Source organism: Anastrepha ludens, chromosome X, assembly GCF_028408465.1.
Source record: "Anastrepha ludens isolate Willacy chromosome X, idAnaLude1.1, whole genome shotgun sequence".
Lineage (NCBI taxonomy): Eukaryota > Metazoa > Arthropoda > Insecta > Diptera > Tephritidae > Anastrepha > Anastrepha ludens.
The window spans coordinates 77,023,710-77,038,615 of record NC_071503.1 but is presented as its reverse complement, the minus strand read 5'-3'; the positions used below and the strand labels follow the sequence as shown (position 1 = coordinate 77,038,615).

Here is a 14,906-nt window from a genome sequence, read left to right as displayed (position 1 = left end):
ATAAGCTGTGTTCTATTGTAAACAATAATCCTTGAAAGTAAGAATATAAAATGTTGTTTTGGAGAGCACGAATTGTATATTTTATTCAAGATAGTTCGAACCATCACTTTAAGACGTTGGTACAAGCCAACAATCCATAATACACTTTACTTCAAACACTTCTGTTACATGGCTCGTTTGATCAAAAAGCCAACTTCCCTTTCCGACTGTCACAATGTTGAAAAGGAAGTTTTTTTTTATCCTTTTTGACATTGAATTTTAAGAAATTTTTCGTAATCAACCAACTTGTACAGGGTGGCCCACCATTGTTTTTTTTCGTTTTTTAGTCATATAATATTTAGTCAGTGACAGATCTTTTCCACTGGAAATCTTGACTGCAAGCTCGTATCATATCTCTTCGGAAAGAAATTAATCGGCTTACGCTTGAACAACGCTGAGAAATACTATGTACAAACTTATTTCCAAAGCCAATGTAGCGTAGCCCAAAGTATGTGTTCATTGAAAAAATCATGTTTTTTTGACGAAGCGCATTTTCATTTTGGCGTCTATATTAACAATAAAACTACAGCATCTGGGAATCGGAAAACTCGCACGTGTTCGTCAATAAGCCAATACTTGCTCAGAAAGTGACAGTTTCGAGCAGATTTTAGAGTGGTGGCATCATTGGCCCATTTTTCTCTGAAAGTGCTGCTGAACCTGCCATTTCGGCCAATGGTAAGAGCTAGGGAGGCATGATAAACGATTTTTTGCGCGGCATGTTCGGTAATCGTTTTATAAGCCGTCATCATCAAATCATCAATCTTCTTCATTTTTGTTTGTTTTTATTTTTGAAAGAAACCACTATATGGAACACCCAGTACACATACTTTTTGGTAACCCAAATATTCGGTTGAAATATTTGCTATATTCCAGTTCCATGAATTACATGTCAGGTCGGTTAACTCAGCAGTCGTCGTGAACGACGAGAGCGTGATGCAATAAGCTTTGATTTGACTTCAGGCTCGAGAGTTTTTAAGAGAAAGAGTTTTGATGAATGTGGTTTAAGGCCTTTCTGTGTTCTCTTGTTGTAGAAGCTGTATACCGTCCAGTTGTTGTTTAACGTAAATCCGAATCTCTTCGACATGCGGTAAAAATCTAATAGTACTACGACAGGTCTCTCTGAGTGGCAGTCAAGTACAAAATATGTATACTTATGGCGCGAAGTGCGAGCACAAGGGTTGTAAGTGTCTTCCCTACTGAAAAAAACAGATATCGGACGATATGTTTACTCCAAACATTTTAGAAAGCCCAAAAAAAATCCAAAATGTTGAATGCATAGAAAAGATTCCACATTAAGGGCCAGTACTCTAACTGGCTTCTTACTATAGATGTGTGCAGACTTTTTAGTGTTGGAGGATCTCTAAAATCAGCAGTGTTTCCTTTTATAAAGTCGGTTCCAAAAGGTTTAGAACTATATTATTAACATGATTTTAAAAGGTAAGATTACTTTCAAATATGAATCCAAAATCTTTTATTTCTGTAGTACGGGCTATGATCAAGCTATTTAAGGAATAACTAAACTGCAAAGTGGCAGTTCGTTTAGTAAATTATACCACATAACATTTTCTAATGTTTCATTTTAAATTATTAAAATAACACTATCTTTCAAACCATTCTATATCATCCCGTAACTTTAAGCAATCCGATCTTTGAAAGAAATTCATATTAATTATTAGCTATTAAATGAACTATCTAATTCGCTACTTACGTTACATTCAATATTTATTACTTAATTACTGCGTACATATACAGACGTGTTGCATAGCCGTATATATAATATTAAATATTTAAAACAAAAATCGCTGATTAAATCGGTTGTGTTTCACCTTAAGTACGATTGGTTTATTCCGGAATTAACAAAATTGAATTTTGAATAAGAATAAAATCCGCAAAAGTAAAACAAAACGGGAAACCAAAAGTGCTAACCGATGAGTATCCGACGTTATCCACGGAAGTGCGTGTTCGCTCAGCCCGCACTGATGGGAGCAGCGCTGCAGCAGCTTTCATCAACGGGAACAACAACGGGCATAAGAGTTCCCCGCTTTCAAGTACCGGGTCAATCCATAAGCTTGTGCGTATTTTACCCATAATTTCACTTTTGTACGATTTTTGCATACAAAAAATTATTCGCGGAATATAACGCAACTATTTTTATTTTCTTTGATATATTGTGCATTCAACAAGTCATTTTAATCGCGGATGAAAGCACGTGTTGTTAAAAAATAAAATGGAATCTTCGAACGCGTATAAGAGGCATATTTTGTATTTTTTTTATAAAAGTGGTAAAAATGCAACAACTGCTTCTGCAGAAATAAACACTGTTCACGGAGAGGATACCGCGAGTGTAAGGACTGCGCAAAATTGGTTTTCAAAATTCCGAAGTGGTAACTGCGACGTGGAGGATGCCCCGAGCGCAGGCCGTCCTGAAGTCTTTAGCTCCGATGCCTTCCTCGAACTCGTGGAAGCTGAGCCAAAGTTGACAGTCGATATGATAGCTCAAAGGTTAAATTAATCGCAAGGAACAGTTCACAGGCACCTGGTTCAGTTGGGAAAGGTTTCAAAGCTGAGAAAATGGGTTCCGCACAGACTTTCCGTCGCCAACCTTCAGCAGAGAGTGAATGTGTGTTTTCAGCTGCTGCAACGGCTTGAAAATGAAAGTTTTTTTAACCGTATCGTTACTGGTGAAGAAAAATGGGTCCTTAACAATAATCCTGTTCGCAAACGCCAATGGTTAGATAAAGATGAAACACCAGAACCGACCCCGAGAGATGGCCTTCACCCCAAGAATATTCTCCTGTCTATTTGGTTTGATAAACCGGTATTGTTTACTATGAACTTCTTGAACCAAACCAGACGATAACTATTATTATTCCCATCAGCTATCAAATCTGAATGAGGCTCTGAACAAAAATCGACCGTCTTTAGTGATTATACGCAAAGTTTTGTTTCACCACGACAACGCAAGACCTCATACCGCAAGGCAAACATTAGGCAAGCTGAACGAGCTCAGATGGGAGCTAATGCCGCACCTGCCATACTCTCCGGATATTGCACCTTGCTTTGTCACCTTTTCCGTGGACTTCAATCCCATACGAGTAACAGGAACTACTCCTCAAAAGAAGCTAACGGGTGAATTTTCAGCTATTATCTTTTTAAACAGTTGGTTTAAACAGCTGACGCGCGTTTCGTGTTTTGTTTCACTGTCAAACATCCTCAGTTGGGTCTATAATTTAACCATGAATCTTCTTACAAACGAACAACACTTGCAAATCATTGAATTTTATTATAAAAATTCATGTTCTGTTAAGAAAGTTTATCGTGCGCTTCTTCCATTTTATGGTCAGTTTAATCGACCCACTTAAGCGGCTATTCGAGCTATTGTGACTAAATTTAGAACCAAATTTACATTATTCGACGTCAAACCACCAACACGCTTACGTAGAGTGCGAACTAAAGAAAATATCGCAGATGTATCGCCCAGTGTTAATGATGACCATCAATTATCAATTCGTCGCCGTTCGCAGCAATTGGGTCTCTGTTACTCAACAACGTGGAAAATTTTGCGAAAGGATTTAGGTGTGAAGCCTTTCAAAATACAGCTGGTGCAAGAATTGAAGTCGAACGACCTACCGCAACACAGAATTTTTGGTGAATGGGCTCTTGGAAAGTTGGTCGAAGATCCACTTTTTTTATTGAAAAATTGTTTCAGCGCGAAGTTCATTTTTAAATTAATGAGTACGTAAATAAGCAGAATTGTCGATTTTGGAGTGAAGATCAGCCAGAAGAATTGCAAGAGCTATCAATGTATCCAGAAAAGGTCACAGTTTGGTGCGGTTTATGGGCCGGAGGTATCATTGGACCGTACTTCTTCAAATATGCTGCGAATCGTAATGTAACTGTGAATAGTGAGCGCTACCGTGAAATGATATCCACCTTTTTTTTGCCCAAAATGCAGGAGCTTGACTTGCATGACATGTGGTTTCAGCAAGACGGTGACACATGCCACACAGCACGCGTAACAATGGACTTGTTGAGAGGCGAGTTTGGTGAACATTTTATTTCACGTTCGGGACCTGTCAATTGGCCACCCATATCATGCGATATAACGCCTTTAGATTATTTTTTGTTGAGCTATGTTAAAGCTCATGTCTATTCAGACAAGCCTGCATCAATTAACGCATTGGAAGACAACATTAAATCATTTATATGTGAGATACCGGCCGAAACATTGGAAAGAGTATGCCATAATTGGACTAAGCGGATGGACCATTTGAAGCGCAGTTGCGGTCAACATTTGCATGAAATAATCTCCAAACATTAAATTATATGGACTGTACTATCGATTTAAATAAAAATTTCATGCATTTTTCTGATTTTTTGAAAAGCTTTCCTATAGCTCTTAAAAAATCATACTTCCAGCCCATTAACCGCACCAAACTGTGACCTTTTCTGGACACAATGGTAGCCCTTGATCTTCACTCCAAAATCGACAATTCTGCTTATTTACGTACCCATTGATCCAAAAATGAGCTTCGTCGCTGAACACAGTTTTTCGACTTTAAACTTTCTTAACAGAACACGCATTTTTATAATAAAACTCAATGATTTGCAAGCGTTCGTTTGTAAGACGATTCATGGTTAAATTATAGACCAAACTAAAGATGTTTGACAGTGAAACAAAACACGAAACGTGCGTCAGCTGTTTAAACCAACTGTTTAAAAAGATAATAGCTAAAAAATTACCCCTTACTTTTAACATCTTTTTTACCTACTACATATTACAACCACAATAAAAGTCAATAAGATTTAAAACAAATAACATAGTTTCAGTTATTAATCAACTTAAACCTAAAAAAGCACCAGAATATGACAAAATCACCCCAAAGGTGCTGAAAGAGCTTCCCAATATTGCCAAGCTTCATATCAACCACATATTTAACGCCATCTCTCGTACTGCCTACCACCCAACAGGTTGGAAATTATCTCAAATCACTATGATTGGTAAACCTGGGAAAGAGCTAAGCCAAGCATCCTCATATCGGCCAATTAGTCTATTGTCTGTACCCTTGATGCTTTTTGAAAAGTTGCTCTTGCAGAAAATAATGTCCTTTATGCATTAAAACATTTAGATTCCTCAACACCAATTTGGATTTAGAGCAAAACATACAAGAACTGAGCAACTTCGTCACACAGTGTCCTTTATACGAAAGTGTTTTTAGAAAAAACAGTACTACTGCAGTAGTACTGCACTGTTCTTAGACGTAGCACAAGCATTCTATAAGGTATGGCACCGCGGCCTAATTCACAAAATTACTAGTTTATTGCTTACGAATATACATCTCTTGCTGCAAAACTACATCACTAATAGAGAATTTGTTGTAAAGTCGGCATTGTAGAAAAGACGCTGGTGTTTCACAGGGTAGCGTTCTAGGTCCTATTTTATACGTATTATGTGCATCTGACATGCCAACAACGAGCCAAATAATGACATCAACATTTGCCGATGATACTGCAATACTTTGCGCTCACAGAGACCCAATAGGGGCAACGTCTATACTACAAAGGCATATACAGGGTGGCTGATGAAAGCCGCTACCAAAAAAAAAATTGAATAACTTTTTTTCTTTTTAAGTTATCTGTTCCATTTTTGTTTTAATTTGCAGATTGATCTTTAAAATTTATTAAAATGGATAACTGGGACACGCAAACAAGAATTTGGATAGTCCGCCGCTATCACGCACTGGAGTCCGTAGTTTTGGTACAGAGAGAGTACAGGCGGATGTTTGGCGGCGATCCCCCGAGCAGATGGACCATAATGAGACTGGCGAATAATTTTGCTGAGCAAGGAACAGTCGCAAGAAGGCCTTATCATCGAAACCCACCAGTTCGGACGGAGGAAACGATCGCTGCTGTAGCTGCAGCTATACAAAGCAATCCAAGGGTTTCAACAAGAAGCTTATCTGCTCAACTTGGTGTCAGCCGACAGTCTTTGCAAACAATAATGCACACAGATTTAGACTTATTTCCCTACAAAATTCAAATGGTTAACAAACTGAATGCAGCAGACTTGCCGATTCGCTTGGAATTTTGCCAGAAGATCCTGCAATGGTGGAAGAAGACCAAAACATGTTAAACTGCCTTTTCATGTCTGATGAGGCCCATTTCGATTTAAACGGCAATGTGAACAAACAAAATTGTCGAATATGGAGTACTTCTAACCCACATATACTCCACGAGACGGAATTGCATCCTCTTCGCGTGACAGTGTGGTGTGCGGTTTCTTCACGCTGTATTGTCGGGCCTTATTTTTTTGAAGAAAATGGTCACACCGTTACGGTTACTGGAGACCGTTATTTGAAAATGCTGATAGAATTTTTCTATCCAGAACTACGCCGAAAGAGAATTCCTTTCAACTCTGTGTGGTTTCAACAAGATGGGGCAACGTCTCACATAGCCCAGACTGTTATGACAGAGTTGCGACGAAAATTTCCCAATAAACTGATTTCAAGAAACTCCGAATTTCGTTGGCCCCCCAGGTCGCCTGACCTTACTGCACCTGACTTTTTCTTGTGGGGTTTATGTAAACAAGAAGTTTATAAAACAAAGCCAACAAATTTGGATGAACTAAAACAATCCATTCAGGCAACAATTGCGGCTATTCCTGTCGCAACTCTCAAAGCAGCAATGAACAACTTTTTACTAAGATGCCGCAGTGTGTCAACGAGCATGGGGGGCATTTAAATTCAATTATTTTTAAAACTAGTTAAGCTACATTTAATAAAATTTAATGACCTCCAACTTGAAAAAAAATAAATGAATTCCATACACTAAACAAAAAGTTATTTGAGTTTCTTAATGTAGCAAAATTCATCAGCCACCCTGTAGATGCAATAGAAAAATGGCTTAAAAACTGGAGAATAAAGATTACTGAAACCAAATGCGTGCATTTTACGCATATTTTACTCTAAGGAAAGAACCTTGCCCTACAGTTAAAAGTAATGGTCAGAATATACCACAGCCAAATGAAATAAAATATCTGGTTTTCACATAGATAGAAGACTGACATGGCGGAATCATATTGAAAGAAAGTGACTAATATCAAGCTTCAAATAAAAAACCTATATTGGATGCTTAATTCGAAATTAGCATTACTTCTAGAGTACAAAGTGCTACTGCATAAAGCCATGCTCAAACCAATATGGACATATGGTATGAAAATGTGGGGAACTGCTACGCCTTCAAATATCGAAAAACTTCAGAGAGTGCAATCTAAAGTCTTGCGGATAATTACGGGAGCACAATGGTATATAAAGAACGCTAACATTCACAGAGACATTTGCATACCTCTTGTAGCCGATGAAATAGTACGTTTGAGCCAAAAATACCTCTGTACGGTTGAGCATAAAATAGTACGCCTCATTTTCATCAATCATTTTCAACCTAAGAAATAAACACTGTTCACGGAGAGGATACCGCGAGTGTAAGGACTGCGCAAAATTGGTTTTCAAAATTCCGAAGTGGTAACTGCGACGTGGAGGATGCCCCGAGCGCAGGCCGTCCTGAAGTCTTTAGCTCCGATGCCTTCCTCGAACTCGTGGAAGCTGAGCCAAAGTTGACAGTCGATATGATAGCTCAAAGGTTAAATTAATCGCAAGGAACAGTTCACAGGCACCTGGTTCAGTTGGGAAAGGTTTCAAAGCTGAGAAAATGGGTTCCGCACAGACTTTCCGTCGCCAACCTTCAGCAGAGAGTGAATGTGTGTTTTCAGCTGCTGCAACGGCTTGAAAATGAAAGTTTTTTTAACCGTATCGTTACTGGTGAAGAAAAATGGGTCCTTAACAATAATCCTGTTCGCAAACGCCAATGGTTAGATAAAGATGAAACACCAGAACCGACCCCGAGAGATGGCCTTCACCCCAAGAATATTCTCCTGTCTATTTGGTTTGATAAACCGGTATTGTTTACTATGAACTTCTTGAACCAAACCAGACGATAACTATTATTATTCCCATCAGCTATCAAATCTGAATGAGGCTCTGAACAAAAATCGACCGTCTTTAGTGATTATACGCAAAGTTTTGTTTCACCACGACAACGCAAGACCTCATACCGCAAGGCAAACATTAGGCAAGCTGAACGAGCTCAGATGGGAGCTAATGCCGCACCTGCCATACTCTCCGGATATTGCACCTTGCTTTGTCACCTTTTCCGTGGACTTCAATCCCATACGAGTAACAGGAACTACTCCTCAAAAGAAGCTAACGGGTGAATTTTCAGCTATTATCTTTTTAAACAGTTGGTTTAAACAGCTGACGCGCGTTTCGTGTTTTGTTTCACTGTCAAACATCCTCAGTTGGGTCTATAATTTAACCATGAATCTTCTTACAAACGATCAACACTTGCAAATCATTGAATTTTATTATAAAAATTCATGTTCTGTTAAGAAAGTTTATCGCACGCTTCTTCCATTTTATGGTCAGTTTAATCGACCCACTTAAGCGGCTATTCGAGCTATTGTGACTAAATTTAGAACCAAATTTACATTATTCGACGTCAAACCACCAACACGCTTACGTAGAGTGCGAACTAAAGAAAATATCGCAGATGTATCGCCCAGTGTTAATGATGACCATCAATTATCAATTCGTCGCCGTTCGCAGCAATTGGGTCTCTGTTACTCAACAACGTGGAAAATTTTGCGAAAGGATTTAGGTGTGAAGCCTTTCAAAATACAGCTGGTGCAAGAATTGAAGTCGAACGACCTACCGCAACACAGAATTTTTGGTGAATGGGCTCTTGGAAAGTTGGTCGAAGATCCACTTTTTTTATTGAAAAATTGTTTCAGCGCGAAGTTCATTTTTAAATTAATGAGTACGTAAATAAGCAGAATTGTCGATTTTGGAGTGAAGATCAGCCAGAAGAATTGCAAGAGCTATCAATGTATCCAGAAAAGGTCACAGTTTGGTGCGGTTTATGGGCCGGAGGTATCATTGGACCGTACTTCTTCAAATATGCTGCGAATCGTAATGTAACTGTGAATAGTGAGCGCTACCGTGAAATGATATCCACCTTTTTTTTGCCCAAAATGCAGGAGCTTGACTTGCATGACATGTGGTTTCAGCAAGACGGTGACACATGCCACACAGCACGCGTAACAATGGACTTGTTGAGAGGCGAGTTTGGTGAACATTTTATTTCACGTTCGGGACCTGTCAATTGGCCACCCATATCATGCGATATAACGCCTTTAGATTATTTTTTGTTGAGCTATGTTAAAGCTCATGTCTATTCAGACAAGCCTGCATCAATTAACGCATTGGAAGACAACATTAAATCATTTATATGTGAGATACCGGCCGAAACATTGGAAAGAGTATGCCATAATTGGACTAAGCGGATGGACCATTTGAAGCGCAGTTGCGGTCAACATTTGCATGAAATAATCTCCAAACATTAAATTATATGGACTGTACTATCGATTTAAATAAAAATTTCATGCATTTTTCTGATTTTTTGAAAAGCTTTCCTATAGCTCTTAAAAAATCATACTTCCAGCCCATTAACCGCACCAAACTGTGACCTTTTCTGGACACAATGGTAGCTCTTGATCTTCACTCCAAAATCGACAATTCTGCTTATTTACGTACCCATTGATCCAAAAATGAGCTTCGTCGCTGAACACAGTTTTTCGACTTTAAACTTTCTTAACAGAACACGCATTTTTATAATAAAACTCAATGATTTGCAAGCGTTCGTTTGTAAGACGATTCATGGTTAAATTATAGACCAAACTAAAGATGTTTGACAGTGAAACAAAACACGAAACGTGCGTCAGCTGTTTAAACCAACTGTTTAAAAAGATAATAGCTAAAAAATGACCCCTTACTTTTAACATCTTTTTTACCTACTACATATTACAACCACAATAAAAGTCAATAAGATTTAAAACAAATAACATAGTTTCAGTTATTAATCAACTTAAACCTAAAAAAGCACCAGAATATGACAAAATCACCCCAAAGGTGCTGAAAGAGCTTCCCAATATTGCCAAGCTTCATATCAACCACATATTTAACGCCATCTCTCGTACTGCCTACCACCCAACAGGTTGGAAATTATCTCAAATCACTATGATTGGTAAACCTGGGAAAGAGCTAAGCCAAGCATCCTCATATCGGCCAATTAGTCTATTGTCTGTACCCTTGATGCTTTTTGAAAAGTTGCTCTTGCAGAAAATAATGTCCTTTATGCATTAAAACATTTAGATTCCTCAACACCAATTTGGATTTAGAGCAAAACATACAAGAACTGAGCAACTTCGTCACACAGTGTCCTTTATACGAAAGTGTTTTTAGAAAAAACAGTACTACTGCAGTAGTACTGCACTGTTCTTAGACGTAGCACAAGCATTCTATAAGGTATGGCACCGCGGCCTAATTCACAAAATTACTAGTTTATTGCTTACGAATATACATCTCTTGCTGCAAAACTACATCACTAATAGAGAATTTGTTGTAAAGTCGGCATTGTAGAAAAGACGCTGGTGTTTCACAGGGTAGCGTTCTAGGTCCTATTTTATACGTATTATGTGCATCTGACATGCCAACAACGAGCCAAATAATGACATCAACATTTGCCGATGATACTGCAATACTTTGCGCTCACAGAGACCCAAAAGGGGCAACGTCTATACTACAAAGGCATATACAGGGTGGCTGATGAAAGCCGCTACCAAAAAAAAATTGAATAACTTTTTTTCTTTTTAAGTTATCTGTTCCATTTTTGTTTTAATTTGCAGATTGATCTTTAAAATTTATTAAAATGGATAACTGGGACACGCAAACAAGAATTTGGATAGTCCGCCGCTATCACGCACTGGAGTCCGTAGTTTTGGTACAGAGAGAGTACAGGCGGATGTTTGGCGGCGATCCCCCGAGCAGATGGACCATAATGAGACTGGCGAATAATTTTGCTGAGCAAGGAACAGTCGCAAGAAGGCCTTATCATCGAAACCCACCAGTTCGGACGGAGGAAACGATCGCTGCTGTAGCTGCAGCTATACAAAGCAATCCAAGGGTTTCAACAAGAAGCTTATCTGCTCAACTTGGTGTCAGCCGACAGTCTTTGCAAACAATAATGCACACAGATTTAGACTTATTTCCCTACAAAATTCAAATGGTTAACAAACTGAATGCAGCAGACTTGCCGATTCGCTTGGAATTTTGCCAGAAGATCCTGCAATGGTGGAAGAAGACCAAAACATGTTAAACTGCCTTTTCATGTCTGATGAGGCCCATTTCGATTTAAACGGCAATGTGAACAAACAAAATTGTCGAATATGGAGTACTTCTAACCCACATATACTCCACGAGACGGAATTGCATCCTCTTCGCGTGACAGTGTGGTGTGCGGTTTCTTCACGCTGTATTGTCGGGCCTTATTTTTTTGAAGAAAATGGTCACACCGTTACGGTTACTGGAGACCGTTATTTGAAAATGCTGATAGAATTTTTCTATCCAGAACTACGCCGAAAGAGAATTCCTTTCAACTCTGTGTGGTTTCAACAAGATGGGGCAACGTCTCACATAGCCCAGACTGTTATGACAGAGTTGCGACGAAAATTTCCCAATAAACTGATTTCAAGAAACTCCGAATTTCGTTGGCCCCCCAGGTCGCCTGACCTTACTGCACCTGACTTTTTCTTGTGGGGTTTATGTAAACAAGAAGTTTATAAAACAAAGCCAACAAATTTGGATGAACTAAAACAATCCATTCAGGCAACAATTGCGGCTATTCCTGTCGCAACTCTCAAAGCAGCAATGAACAACTTTTTACTAAGATGCCGCACTTGTGTCAACGAGCATGGGGGGCATTTAAATTCAATTATTTTTAAAACTAGTTAAGCTACATTTAATAAAATTTAATGACCTCCAACTTGAAAAAAAATAAATGAATTCCATACACTAAACAAAAAGTTATTTGAGTTTCTTAATGTAGCAAAATTCATCAGCCACCCTGTAGATGCAATAGAAAAATGGCTTAAAAACTGGAGAATAAAGATTACTGAAACCAAATGCGTGCATTTTACGCATATTTTACTCTAAGGAAAGAACCTTGCCCTACAGTTAAAAGTAATGGTCAGAATATACCACAGCCAAATGAAATAAAATATCTGGTTTTCACATAGATAGAAGACTGACATGGCGGAATCATATTGAAAGAAAGTGACTAATATCAAGCTTCAAATAAAAAACCTATATTGGATGCTTAATTCGAAATTAGCATTACTTCTAGAGTACAAAGTGCTACTGCATAAAGCCATGCTCAAACCAATATGGACATATGGTATGAAAATGTGGGGAACTGCTACGCCTTCAAATATCGAAAAACTTCAGAGAGTGCAATCTAAAGTCTTGCGGATAATTACGGGAGCACAATGGTATATAAAGAACGCTAACATTCACAGAGACATTTGCATACCTCTTGTAGCCGATGAAATAGTACGTTTGAGCCAAAAATACCTCTGTACGGTTGAGCATAAAATAGTACGCCTCATTTTCATCACATCCAAAAATCGTACACAATCGTCGTGAGGGACAAAGGAAGTTTCAAGGGAGACTGGAAACTAGACCCTCCGGCTCCCAGCTACGAAAAATCGGAGACTGGAAACTCGTCCTCTCAGCTTCCTGCATCCACATCTATCATACCCGGAAAAAAAACTTGGACAATCAGCATGAGGAATAACGGGAAAAACTTTAGGATAATGTATATAGCTTTGAAAAAAAAGGCTGAAAGGGGGGATAGAGGATTGTATCCCCATCTTAAAACTGAAAACCGAACCTGCCGGAGGCTTATAGTTTTTAAGTAATTTAATGTTAAAGTTCTCTAATTTAGTGAAAAGTTGGTGTTGCCATACACCTGAAATAAAAACGAAGTTCGTATGCAGGGATGTTCAGTGGAAGGTTCATTGTAAAACTGCAGTATTTTTTGCTGTAATTTTAAGTTAAGAAATATTTTTGAAAATAAAAACATACAACTCATTCAAACTTAAAAACAATGATATTAAGCGTATCACAAAAAATAATAAAGTAAATAAAATTAAATTAAATTAATTAACACAGTATTTTTGCGTAGAATTCCTTATTGCGTGGGCGGCCTTCGGCCGCGCTTCAAAAAAATAACCCTCATCAGTCCAACTCCGGCTACGCAATCCACAGTATTTTTGCGTAGAATTCCTTTTCGCGTGGGCGGCCTTCGGCCGCGCTTAAAAAAAATAAGCCTCATCAGTCCAACTCCGGCTACGCAATCCACAGTATTTTTGCGTAGAACTTCTTTTTGCGTGGGCGGACTTCGGCCGCGCATCAAAATAATAACCCTCATCAGTCCAACTCCGGCTACGCAATCCACAGTATTTTAGCGTAGAACTCCTTTCCGTGTTAAAACCATTGAACCCAAAATTAAAACATCATATGCGTGTATGTAGATAGGAGGCACAATAACCCCCATCCCCATCATTAATACTAAACTTAAATACTTAATTTTTGCTCACATTTTTGTTTCATTTGCAGGCATCCGGCAACACCATACTGTTGTCATTCCAATCTTCTTCTTATTCGCGTTTAAAATTGTGATGTATGGACAAATGCATTTGCATTTAATTTTAATAAAAATAATTCGAATGTAAGGATAAAAATAAGTAAAAACACGGGTGTGAGTGTATATTTGGTGAATTTTAGTGAAGTGTTAAAAAATATATAGTGTAATGTGGCAAATTATAGTGAAGTTCCAAAGGGCATTTTGAAGGCAAATAATTATGAAATTATTATTTCCCGAATAATTTGGAGTAATAAAATTGTTTCTTAACACCTCATTAAAATCTCCACCAAATTTCATTAATAAAGACATAACAGTTTGCCAAAAATTGCCCAATATACATTATTCTAAATTCCAGCCGAATAACGGAAGCTTTAAGGAAAACTGGAAACTTGGCCTTTCCGGCTCCCAGCTACGAAGAATCGGAGACGGGAAACCCGTTCTTTCTAGCTCCATCCATTCATTCACTTTCATCACATTCAAATCCGATTCAATCATATATGTATATATCTCATTGAACAAATAAATATGAAAATAACCGAATCTGTGTAACCAATAACACAACTTAATATAACGGCTCTTCTAAATTCACAACGAAGCAGTGATACGAACTTCGAAACAGTTGAATTCCACATTTTCGACAGTTGTAAGTCTTGTGAATAGTTTGAAAATGTAAGCTGTTTCAAATGAAATTAAAAAAAAAAGACATGTGAAAAAGTTAATAAGGCTGTTAAAAAATGCAAAATATCGGTTTCTGAAGACGAAAAAAGCTGGAGCGTGACATAGGCACAAACAGCTTTGAGAAGGCATACTCGCGATATTGCAAACCCACTTGAATTGTGGCACTTTTCGTAGTTTTACAATAATTTTCCATATCTTTACAGATTTGATGAGTACAAGTATTTGATAGAGGTGATTAGAATGCATATGCAGCCAAATAAAAAGAAAATTGACGCTTCTCTCATTGTAAATCTTATTTCCCTTTTCGTATTTTTGCTGAAGGTGGACAACAAACGAAAAGATGGGGTGAGATTTTTTAAACACATTTATGTTCAAAGTGAATAAATTTTTGTAAAGCAGAATAAAAGAGAAATGTGTGCTGTACACTGCATAATATATCCATTATTTTTAAAGCGCTCTCAATCCTAAGCAAAGAATCCTTAAGAACCCAATACTTAGCAGCAACCCAAAGTGTAAGAGACAGAATAGGAAGTACATATAAAATCAGCTTGAAAGTGATAACCCAATTTTCTAGAACTTCATTTTTTTTTTGT

At 38.0% G+C, this 14,906-nt stretch overlaps 1 protein-coding gene across 9 annotated transcripts in view; it reads left to right on the top strand.

The window, feature by feature from the left end:
• Nucleotides 1-14,906, top strand: part of LOC128869629 (calcium/calmodulin-dependent protein kinase type 1-like) — a 361,072-nt gene that overhangs the window by 78,417 nt on the left and 267,749 nt on the right. The gene's annotated exons all lie outside the window — the stretch shown is intronic.